Raw genomic sequence first — 12,368 nt, 5'->3', positions numbered from 1 at the left:
GGCTAAACTCACTTACCCTGTCATGTTTTTACATAGACAGGAAGAGAATACCGGCCACTTCCTTTAACCCCAGAAAGGAGACATGAGGTGGTACCCAAGGAAAGTCACATGGCATGGTTTTTACCCACTTCATAATGACATATCGATCATGTGACATTCATTTATACATTGCCTCATCTGTAAAAGGGGGACAGTAAGACCAGCCCATCTCAGTTCAGACTCCACTGAGTTCAAGGAACAAAAATCAGATTGAGCTATTTGAAGTCCTGGGGGAATTGAATCAAGAGCAGAAAACACAGCTGGTCTCCCAAGTGCCTGGAACGAAGGCAGCTGCTCTCAGTGCTTCTGCTTGGTGCACCTGCAGGATGCTGGTGCTTTTGTGAATGAATGTCAGCTGTCATGGTCCCTCAGCTCCCATATATACACACCCTCTTTCTAGTAACCATAAGAAACCAAACAGTATCTGAACTTTGACTCAAAATCCTGGGGAATCTGATTGGCTCATTTGGGTCAGCTGTCTACTGCTAGTTCAATCAGCTGTGACATTGGGGGCCTTCCCCTGTGAATAGGGGTGGAGGCAGTCCTCAGAAGGATGCATGCTGGGCAGATACCTCAGAAACGTGTGCAGACTTGCCTGGCCCAAGGGTTGTCAGGTTGGTTGGATAATGCTGTAAGAGAGCTTTTACTGCATAAATATGAACTGGTATGTGCGGGGAGATCTCTCCTTAGGAATTTTGGAGATTGTACTGCCCGAAGAGGAATGGGAAGGATTATAATGCTGAAGGTAGAATTGAAAAGTGTTGGTAGAGATAGGGGACCTTTGTTAGGTCAATGGAACAGTGATGTCAGGGTCAGCACAGGCCATTGCCAGGGGGTAAACCAAGTTTATAGGCCTTTAGACCATACCATTGTTTAAAAAAAAAAGAGTAAATATATATCTTTTACCTGCATAAATATGGATGCCTCTACACTTGAAACTATGTATATGGAAAGGATATTAGCCTGGGTTTAGCACTTTGGTCCTCGTCCCCACACTTCCCCAACTGGCTGTATACCTATGAGCAAGTTGCCTCACCTCTCTGGGGCTTAGAGAGTTCAGCTGTTTGAAGACTCTGTGCATGGAGCATATTTTCATAGAAATGGAGGTGAAGACATGGAGTCTGGAATTAGATCCTAGGTTTAAATCCTTGTTGTTCCCCTGCTAACTGTGTGACTGGGCAGATTTCTTATCATCCCTGAGTCTTTTTCCTCACCTACCTCATATAGGTGTATTGCGAGGATCTCATGAAATGAACACTCAGCAAAACATGAACTAATATAATTGTTAGAACCAAGCACAGGCCAATTCTAGGGCTCTACGGTCACGTGTAGTGATAGTGAGTGTTTGGGCCTGTTATGAGTGGGAATGGCTGTGGAGGTGTGGTGGTGGGATGGGGGTGGAGGAAGAAGCTCTGAGAGAGGATGGAAGCTGGAGGGAGAGTGGGGAAGAATGTGGATACTGTGACAGATGTGGGTCCAAACTCACCCAGACTGCCTCTCAGGTCTTCCTGTTAATTTGCTAGGGCTATCTGGCTCAGGTGGCGACACAGCCCAGGAACAAGGAGCCAGCACAGACCACTTCTCCTATACTCCCTATATTTGTTTCCCTGTTGTTTAGCTAGGCCCCTGTGGTGGACCTTAGGGATGACTCTGCAGAACCCTGGACGTTTCGAGACTCCTGCCCTTCCATCTGAGGCCGGGCACTTCAGAGGCGTGGGCTCTACAACCAGTCTCTGGTTTGGGATTAGAGTACTTCTCATCCTGAAACTGCAGAGCTCAGAGTAAAAAAATAAACGAAGAAACCATTCTGGCCACAGAGCAGTTTGAGGACTGAATTATTCAGAGCCTCAGCTCCTTCTCCCTTCTCTGCGGACAGGGCCTAGGAAGGCCTGTGGAGCCAAGGAGGGCCAGTCCAAGGCTACCTGCACTCTGGAACCCTACAGAGCCCACACTGTCAGACCTGGTCCTTGTTTTTGCCACCTTTGTCCTTGTGTCCCTGCAGTTTCCCGCAACCCGCTGGCTGCTAGGTTCAGGTTGAGGCCAGAGGAGAGCCCCTCCCTTTCCTCCTTCCATGGCTGAGGACTCCCTCTGCCTGATCCTGCTTGGCTCCAGGACACAGTGATAATGAATTACATAAATAAGTCATTCCCATTAGCAGCCGGGCCAGTGGCTGGCCCAGGAGGCAGAGCAGTTCCTCTGCAGGCTGGGAGGCTGTGTGGACGTGGCCAGCAGCTGCTCACCAGCAAGGCTACTGCAATCCCTCGTTTTTCCCCTTGTCCTGTTGAGGAGGGGCCTTAGTCCTTTTTCATCCCCTCCAGGGTTAAGTTTTCAGTTTGGGGATTGGGTGAACATCAGGACTTCTAACAGCAGGGTGGGGGGGCCCAGGATGGAGGTACTTGGAGATCAGTAGCACCCCTAGAATAGATTTGGAGTGGGGTGTCTGGGTTCTGAGGCTGTTCTACTAGGCCTGCCTAGGCTTGGCTGGCAATGGTGCACCGTGTCCATGACAACCTCTGGCCTCAGGCAGCTGGGGCAAACGCAGGCTTTCAAAGGGGGCCTTGTTCCCTGTGGGAGCCCTTCGGTTGGTTCCAGCTTGCTGGGGTTTTTCAAACCTGGGGAGGGAAGGAGGGAGGGCAGTGGGGATGGAGTTGGCCTGTCTGTGAGGAAATGTCATGCCTACTTTCCCCTTTGCCCTGGTCCCAGGGAATATTTCCTGGAGGCCCCAGTTTCCAGAGTTTCTGGAGAATGAAGAGTAAGCAGTGGAGTGCTTCAGTCTCTAGGCAGCAGGCTGTGTGTACGATGGAGGTGAGTGAAGAAAGGTCACGGTCATGTTGGCCACCTCAGAGTGGAAGGCCCCATGCCTTACACTGATTTCCCAAGCCGACCAGGGTCACCAGAAGCAGATCTTTAAGGATGGCTCATCCCACAGGCACCGAATATCACATCTGTAACATCTTACAGCGAATACAAAAGTGTTGATGAAATGAAAGGTGACCATAGTGGCAATTTTCATTCTTATGAATTAGCAAGTAAATTTTAGAAAGCTGATCATGGGTGCTGGGATATTCTGCTGTCTTTGGTCCCAGGATTCCTCTCCCTGCATTTTGTCTTTAAACTACCCACATACATAAACCAGGAAGGATGCTATGTTTGTTCTCTAAGCTCCTAGATCACATGTGTCTGTGAGTGAGTGAGTAAATGAGTGGTGAATGTGCTGCCACTTCTTTGAGAAGATCAGGGTCCTTATCCAGATACCCTCCTTTGATGCTGCATTCCTCTTAAGCCTTGTCTGAGGGGGTAGCAGGCAAGGGCAGCCTTAAATGTGGCTGGGTGGGTTGGGGACGCAGGAGGCATACATCTGTGAATGCTGGGCTGGACTGTCTGGTCCCCAGATACTCCTAGGAATCCTTGAGGGAGGTATGGGAAAAAATCCCAAACCTGAAGTGGGGCCCTGAAAGACCCCTCCTGGGTCTGGGTTCATTTGTTCTCAAGTCACTGTCAGCCTGAGGAAGCGGCGTCCAGTAGTGTAGGTTCGAGCTCATTGCTGCAACCTAGCCTCCTGCCCTCCATTCTGGTGTGTTTGTAGGTTCACAGGCTGGGACTCAGGCCAGTCACAGCAGAAGGAGAACATGAAGAGTCTCATTCAGGGGTTGGACCCTGGAACCAAAATCCAGTAGCTAGGTTCTCCTGCATACCCATCTTTTCTGTTGGCTTCTCCCTATGTAATTAATTCTTGTATATGCTGAAATTTGGGTGACTTGGTGCTATTTAAAGCGGGTTCTTCATCTGCAGTTGAGGTGAAGGGCACTCATAAACTTTCCAAACTTTTTTGATAAGCATAAAATAAGAGACACTGGCTTGGGGTTTTGTGGAGAGTGGGAAGAAGCAGATACAGTTCCTACCTCTGGGGAGACATGGTATACTGGAGTGACCCACTAGAACATTAGAAGAACATTGGGGCATATGAAGTGACAGACATTCCTTTGACTTGTAGAATCTCAGATCAGGCTGAGAGGTCTGAAATGTCTGGAGAGTGGCCCCATTCAGCGGTTTTCCACCTCACCGCACATCTGATTCTGCCTTCATAGGATGGGGTTCAGAAGTGTATGAGTTTTATAAGTGTTTCTGTTATGCACGCAGGGTTGAGAATCCTGCATGCAGTGGGTCATGAAGGGGGACAGTTTTGCCTCTGAGGAAGCATTGGCAGTGTCTAGAGTCATTTTTGGTTGTTACAACTGTAGGTGATGGTGCTGCAGTGTAGGTAGGGGACAGGGATGCTATTAAACATCCTCCAGTACAAAAGACAGCCTCCCTCCCCGCCAACAGAGGAGGCTCAAAATGCTGATAGTGCCCAATGTCAAGAACCCTTGCTCTAGTGCCTGGACCAGACCTTCTGGAGGTGTTTCCAGCAGTATTTAAGAGAGGGAGGAATGTGGTGAGATGGAGAGGACTGCAGTGGGGGCATCGTGTAGGGATTTGTGATGCATGCAGCAGGGCTTGAGGTAGGACAAGGTGATTTGGTTTTGCAGAGGAGAAAGAGGTCCCTGGCTTGATGGGAGTCACCTAAGATCCAGAGATTTTTTTTTCAGCCTGTTGCTCCCTGGACCTAGATTTGTGTCTTGTCCTGATACCTTTGGTTGCCCTCTACTGGGTGCTTTGTGTGTTAGTAACCCTCAAGCATTTTCTCACCCTCTGTGAGTCTAGTGAAGGAGCCCCTGTTAGACACCACCCACTCCAAATGCCTAGTCCCTCTCTGGCTGATGTTGTCTATGTCCACACATATGAGAGCTACTCACTTTATCCCAGTCCAGGACCTTGGACTTAGTCAACAGCTGCATGACCCTCCCATCCTCTGTCCGCTGCTTCCTTAGAGGAAGGTGAAGGAAAGGGCCCTATTCTACTGAGTCCCTGTGGTAGGTGCTGCCTGACAGTGCCTGGCACTTGCAGTTGCTTCATTTATGCTGTGAATAAGTCAGTGAATCTTCTGAATGAATGAGAGATATGAGGCTTTCACTGCAAATTGTCCCCTTAGTAAGTCCTTCATTCCTTGGGCTGTAAATTGAGTGAGAGACTGAAGTTAGTCACAGGAATTTCCAGGAAGTACAAGTGCTGTGAGGGTTACCTGAGAAAGAGGGGACCGTTCCTGTTTGGAGTTAAGTTGCTTGTGGTTCTTGGCTGTAGGAGGGGCCACAGAGTGGTGGTTTCCACCCTTCTGGGTTGACCACAACATGCCCTTTCTTCTGAGGTTTCTAACTCTTAAATTTCTTAAGAAATTTCTTAAGTAGATGTTATCCTTTTTTTTTTTTTTTTTTTTTTAAGAAGTAAAAAGTACTGCCTAATGTGCCTGTGTACTCTCCAGGGCATCACTGTCTGAGGCCCAGCTGCAGTTTGGCATGATCAGAGTAAGGAAGTAGGCACAGTGTTCTCACAAGGCCTCCTCCTAGTGGGGTACACTTATGGCTAGCATTCCTCTGAATGTTTGCAGATGCTTCTGTGTTGCTTTTTTCTGCCTTCCCTCAAGCCCTTGAGACAGAAGGGCTGCTGATTCTGTAATTAGGAAAAAAGGCCCCCGGTGTGTCCCAGGGTCAGCCTGGAGTAGGGAAGAGATGTTTTGCAAAAACTGCCTATGAGGCAAGCTCAATGCTCAGTGTCTCTTGCAGACAGTCTGAGTGACGAGCCTGGCATGGGTCCCTTTGCTGCATTGACTTGCTCTGTCAAGGAGAGTTCCCTATCAGTCTAGTGGCCCTGTGGGCTTGTTTAGGTAGAGCCTTGCTACTCAAAGCCAGGTCCCAGACAGGTGGCACCAACATTACCTGGTTAGAAATGGAGAGTCCCAGGCCCCACTGAGGACTTCTGAGTCATCTGCAATTTAACAAGGTGGTATGTGTGCACATTAGAGTCTGAAAAGGCCTTGGTGGCTGAGGGCTGATTTTGGGGATGGCTGGAGGCCTCCTTTGAACATCTTATATGGCCCAAGGCTTTGCAGAGTGCTTTAAAACAGTCCTTCTCAAATGATCTGAGTTGAAGGACATTTTTTTTTTTCACTTGTTCAGGGATCCATGAGCATAACCAGTCTGCACAAGTCTGACAACATCCAAGCTTCTCTATTCCCTGTTCAGAGATGCAAGTCCACAGATCACATGCTTGGATGTTGTGCTAATACCAACTTGCCAGAAAGGGTTTTAAAACCTTTTCTACTTTCCTTTTCTGTGCTTCTCTTGCCAAGGATTTCTAACTAGCTGTTTGTAGGTGGTCTGCAGATTTGCTTTTTAGTGGCCATGGTCTAGAGCCCTGACTTGGGGGGTTAAATAGATCCAAGTTTGAATCCTGGCACTGCCATGCACTTGCTGTGTATTCCTGAGCTGCTAGTGAGCCTGTCTAATCCTTAATTTCATCATCTCTAAATTGGCAATGATAATGCTCCCAGCTTGTAGGGTTGGGGTGATGATTAAATGAAATAAGAGTGAGCCAGGCACCTACCTGTCATCCTAGCTACTCAGGAGGCTGAGATTTGGAGGATTGTAGTTCAAGGCCAGCCTTGGCAAATAATTTGTGAGACCCCATCTCCAAAATAACCAGAGCAAAATGGACTGGAGGTGTGGCTCAAGTAGTAGAGTGACTGCTTTGCAAACATGAAGCCCTGCATTCAAACCTTAGTACTACCAAAAAGAAAGAAAGAAAGAAAGAAGAGTGGTTAAAGTACAGAGCTCAGTGGTCGTGTGGTCAGAATATCTGCTAAATAATTGGGTGTCACATATTGTCAACAGCATTGTTACTGTTTACTGTCTTAGGGCATCTGAAATAAGGACAATGGCCTTAGCTAAGAGACACCCTTGTTTTTAGACAGACAGTGGTCTTTAAAACTGTAGCAAATTAATTTAGAACAGCAACTTTTCCTTCCCTGCTAATTCTGGTCATTTGGGGGTACTGGTAATGGGTTTTTCTCTATGTGGATCCAAGCAAAATCCAGGATCAAAATTGAGACAGTGTTGGAACTTGTTTTTAAGTGCTGGTAAGAAGTAATAAACACTGTGTAGAAAATCCTTTAATTCCACAGGGCCCAGCTGTTAACTCTTTCCCTTTCCCCACCCAGTGTATGTACTGGATACCGTCTCCCAAGCAGGCTTGCTGGATGTTTTCAGTGCCAGGTTGCCTATAACTCTCAGGCTGCTGGTACATTCTTCTTTTCTAGGGAAATTGCGATTGCCCTCTTGGTTATTTCTTTAGAGCACAGAAGTGAAGTGAAAAAGTAGAGGATTCAACTCAAGTCAGAAGATCTGTGTTCCGGGGGCCAAGTATAGTTACACGTGCCTGTAATCCCAACAACTCAGGAGGTAGAAGGAGCAAAGTCCAAGGCCAGGCTAGGAAAGAGTGCAATAACTCATTTGAAAAATAAACTAAGCACCAAAGGGTTGCAGGTATAGCTCAAGGAGTAGAGTAATTGCCTAGAGGCTCTGTCTAATTCTCAGTACCTCAAAAAAAAAAAAAAAAATCTGTTTTCTGGAATCAACCTAACAAGACATCATTGGTCCTTACCCTTGTTTTTTGTCTCAGACCCTTTGATAATCTAGATAGAACTTTGATACCCCTTCTAAAAAGTGCATGCACATGTAGACATACAAAATTGTGTGTTCGGTTTTGCAGCAGGTCCATGGGCCTCACAGAAACCTCACAGAGCCTTGACTAAGAACTTCCTACCGGGTTACAAACTCCATGTGGCTTGTTTCACCTGTCCAGTGCATATCTAAGAGGCCATCCAGAGAGAACAGGACCTAAATGCACAGGTTTAGGACCTGGATGCCGGGGTCTGTATCCTTCCTCTACTGCTTGCTGGCTTGTTGAACTTGTGTAGTTACTTATCCTCTCTAAGCCACAGGTTCCCCATCTTTTATTTTTAGTTTTGGCAGTACTGAGGTTTGAACTCAGGACTTCCTGCTTGCTAGGCAGGTACTTAGCCTGAGCCATGCCTCCAGCCCAGGTTCCCCATCTTTAAAGTGGGAATAAGAATTGTACCTCCAGCTATGGTAGTTGGAAGGTTAGATGAGGTAAGGTTTGTTAATGCTTGGGTTGCATGAGTTGTTTAGCAAATAGAATGTTCCACCTTGATAGGCAGAGCTTGTACTGCCTTTGTGGCATAGCAACAAGTACTTCGTAGGTAAATGTGAGGCTCTTCTTCATATGGGTAGGGGGGATCCCTTGACATGGCTCTGGGAAATATGAGAGGGTCAGGGAGCTTTGGAGTGAGGTTTCTAGAAGCCCTCTAGACCACTGCTTCTGTCCAATAAGTCTATGTGCTGTGGTTGCTTTGGGCTCCAGGCATGGAGTTCCCTGCCTTGGGAACTTCCCTGAAACCAGACCAACCCAGAGAGTATGGGGAGGAGGGAAACCTCAATGAGGACCAGACAGTTTTTTGCTTTCCTTAATTAACTCTGGCTCTTTTGCTATCCAAGCTTTCAGGCTCTCTGTATCCCCAGAGATTAGGGTGAGTGTTAAGTGGGGTCAGGGCAGTGGCCAGCCTGCAGGGGGGCTTTTGGGGCTGCACAGAGGAGGAAGAAGTGCCTCTGAGGCACCCAGGAATGAGGGCTTGATCTCCTGCTGTCCACACCCACCTGCCCCTTGCTGCCCACTTTTAGCTGAGCTGTCCAGAAAACCACTGCCACATCTTTACAGCCCTACACCCTCTCCACTGTGCTGTGAGAATGGCCTGAGTTAAAGGATTCCAAACATTGGCCCCCACTGGGCCTTAATTACATTAATGCACAAAGCGGCAAGGCCAGTGCCGGGTGCATCGTGGCCGGCTGTCCCAGGAACAATTGCAGGTCTGTTTTCATGGCCTGTTTCCCCCAGCTGTGCTTCTCTCTCGTCTTGGCCTCGTTCCCAGGGACGTGAGGCCCTAACCTCCTTACCTCTTCCTAGTTTGATTGGTTTTGTGTCTTCCTTTCCTTGCCATGGAGGCAGCAGACTCCCAGTCCATTTCCTTCCCTCCTAAAGCAGCCCCTTCCAACCCTGTTTCCGGCATATGCCTGAGTGCTTTGGAAAAATAACAAATGTGCTTGGAAGGGAAGTAAGATGCCCCACTTTAAAATAACATCCCACAAATCCTACCAACACCTTCCATTTGGTCAGAGTTTGCTAGTTTTTAGAAGCGCTATCCCATAGCTTTCTCACTGATCTGTAAATGTATTGATGAGGTAGCTAGAGTAGGAGTTACACCTGTTTTAGGGGAGTAATTGGGCTTGGGGGGTTGTTAATGGGGCACCTGGCATATCTACCTCCCAGCAGGATCAGGCCTCATTCAGGTGCCACAGCTCCTGCACTTAGCATTCTTTGGACGCAGCTGCTGCAGCTCCTGCCTTTTAACTCCCTTGCTCACATTTGCACATAGCATAGGGACCTGCCATTCTCCCTCACATAGGTGCCCCCGGGAGGCTTGTCTTTTATGTCCCTGCCTGGCGGTGGCAGCGCAGGAGGGACTACCCCTGTGCTGGGGATCTCAGAAGGATGTTGAATCCCACTGGGCAGCTGTCCTCTGCCTCCGCCTAGGGCAGAGCACCTGTCTGCACTGTTTCAGTTTGGTGTCTTTTGCCAAACTCCTTTAGAGCACTTGAAAGGCAAATGGGTCTTTCATTTTGTTCCCTGGAGAATTTCAACTCTTTGGGAAGGCACCCCCAGGCTTGCTTGTCCACATGTGACCACGATAGTGCAGAGGGCCTCTGGACTGCAGCTGTGTCCACCTCAGCTCATTGCTGTGGGCTGCCTGTGGGTTTGTGGCACCCTAGCAGTTCTCAGATGTGCTAAATTGGGTCAGAATGTGAGTGAGCCTCTTTCCCCTGGGTTTACATGCTTATTAAAGAAAAACTGGAAAATGCTTCACTCTCAATAAAAATCATTATACTGATCATTTAAATACTGCTGCTGATAACATTTGGTTGTATGTCCCTCTGTTATTTTTTAAAACTGTGTATAGATTTTATTTATTTATTTATAGTTCTGGGGTTTGAACTCAGGGCCTACATCTTGACCCATTCCTTTTTTGTGATGGGGCTTTTTTTCAAAATAGGGTCTCAAAAACTATGCCCATACTGGCTTCCAACCATGATCCTCCTGATCTCTGCCTCCTGAGTAGCTAGGATTACAGGTGTGAGCCACCGGCACCCGGCTGTGTAGATTTGAAAAACTAGCTGTGATCTTACCGATTATGTACTTTGAATCTAGTTTTATCATGTACTACATGCAACATTTAAAATGAAACAGTATGGTTTTAAGTGGCTGTGAAATATTTCGTCCTGTGGCTATACCATTGCTTAGGATTTCCTTCCCTCACTCATCTTTATTTCAAGCCTCAGAACTTCATGGAGCATGAAAGTCAAGAGCCATTTATTGCCAGGTGCCAGTGGCTCACGCCTGTAATCCTAGTTACTCAGGAGGCAGAGATTAGGATTGCGGTTTGAAGCCAGCCCAGGCAAATAGTTCAAGAGACCCTATCTCAAAAAACCCTTCACAAAAATAGGGCTGGATTGGCTCAAGGTGAAAGCCCTGAATTTAAGCCCCAGTACCACAAAAAAAAAAAAAAAAGTATAGGGCTGGGGCCTTGGTAGCACAGAGGCTGCTGGCATGGCTTCTTTATCCCTCCTCTCTATAGTCCTTAGAGTGGGACACTTATTTGAGTGCCCTCTGATTGCTTTAGGAAGCTTCTTGTGGCTGATGCAGGGGTAGGGGAATGGACACAGGTTTAGGTTGGCTCTCAGGCCCATCAGCATGTTAACTGAGCCTTATTTCTAGCGTTGGCCAGGCACAGTGGCCTAGGTGCCAGGAACATGGTGCTCTGACTTGCTTGATCTCTTTCCTTGAGCTGTTGGCCTCTTGCTACCCTACAGCTAGGCTCTTCCCCCAGGGGTTCTTGGGAATTCGCCCTGCAGACACCAAGTACTGTTCACCTTTCCAGAGGCATTGGGCTGCTAGCAACAACTTGAGGCCAGGCTCTTGCTAGCCACCCTGAACGTAAGATAGACACCAACTTTTTCTCTTGGTATCTCTTAATTACACTTGATAATACTAATGATTAATAATTATTTTAATAAGGATTTTCCTTCATCTTAAAGACCTAAAGCCACTTGCAGTTCTGTTGGTTTATATACATTTTACCCTTGCTGAGTGATTTAAGAGTCTTTGAGTGGCAATATAAAGGAGTAGGAAGAATTGGGCAGTGCTGGATTCCAATCCAGCTTGTCACTTACCCCTTGAGTTTCAGTTTCCTCATGTGTACAATGAAAAGAAATTCTAGATTAGCAAAGTTAATGTGAAAATCAAATGAAAGTATTTCTGTAAAACTGCCTGGTACATAGTAGGTGCCCAGTCAGATGTTCAGGTTCACAAAATGTACCAACCTGAAAGGCAGGGGGGCTTGGCCACCCAGTCCCTTTCCTGCTCACGTTTTCCCAGAGCCCCTTCAATGCGTCTTTGCCAGGCCAGCTCTAGGCAGGAAGTTTTCCTGCTTGGGTGATCAGAAGAGTCTGGCTGGCCAGAGCTGCTCCTGTTCCAGCTCCTTGTGGCTGGGACATCCTGCCAAGTCAGTCCATAGTCTCCTAAAGCCTCCTGCTCACCCAAGTGGAAGTAACTAGGAGCCTTACTTCTAACTTCTTCCTTGGCTGATCTTGAGAAGTCAGCTCTAAATGAATGCAGGGTGTGGAGCCACCATTCATTTGCTGGTGTGTCTTTGTGACCACACTTGTGGCCAAAACCCCAACAGGAAGCCAAAGAGAGAGTCATGTGGGGACAGGCTTTGGTTCTGGGTTTCTGCCCCAATATGAGATTACATTGTTGACAGTGCTTACGGCAGGCAGGGCAGTCTACCCTGGCTGGACAGAGCTGGCCTATAAGACTAAAAGGGAAGAAGACTCCTATAACTTTCCACCCATCTGCCCATTCTTCCTGAGGCCATGGAGCAACTGGCATTAGCATCACCTAGTCACTCATTGGAAATAAAAATCGCACTCCAAACCTACTTAGTCTCAACCTACATTTTGGGAAGATCCCTAGGAAATTCATGTGAACATTAAAGGTTGAGAAGCGCTGATTTTTGACGATTCTCAGCCTCAGGTGCACATTAGAATTACCTGCAGAGCTTTTTAAAAATGTCCTGGTCCTTCAACTCCCTGTATAGCTATCCTTATCTCAACTAGCAAAAACCCTTGTTCCTTCCTATTAGTGCTTATACTCTCTCTACAACAAAATTAGAGATAAGGGCAAAATAGTTTCTGCCGGGTAGTGAGGGTGTGGGGGAGAGAGGGAGGGGGCGGAGTGGGTAGAAAGGGAGAGGGTGGGGGCAA

At 47.5% G+C, this 12,368-nt stretch overlaps 1 protein-coding gene across 5 annotated transcripts in view; it reads left to right on the top strand.

Moving 5' to 3' along the window:
- Cuedc1 (CUE domain containing 1) overlaps positions 1-12,368 on the top strand; it is an 84,386-nt gene that overhangs the window by 13,481 nt on the left and 58,537 nt on the right. Inside the window, exon 1 of one of the 5 annotated variants that reach the window (XM_074046147.1) lies at positions 2,700-2,844. The exons of the other annotated variants lie outside the window; for them this stretch is intronic. The gene's annotated coding sequence lies outside the window, so the exon portion shown is untranslated. Of the gene's footprint in view, positions 1-2,699; positions 2,845-12,368 lie in introns of those variants that run through there. 5 annotated transcript variants of the gene reach the window in all.

The sequence above is a fragment of the Castor canadensis genome, chromosome 11, assembly GCF_047511655.1.
Source record: "Castor canadensis chromosome 11, mCasCan1.hap1v2, whole genome shotgun sequence".
Lineage (NCBI taxonomy): Eukaryota > Metazoa > Chordata > Mammalia > Rodentia > Castoridae > Castor > Castor canadensis.
This window is presented reverse-complemented; position numbering and strand designations above follow the sequence as displayed.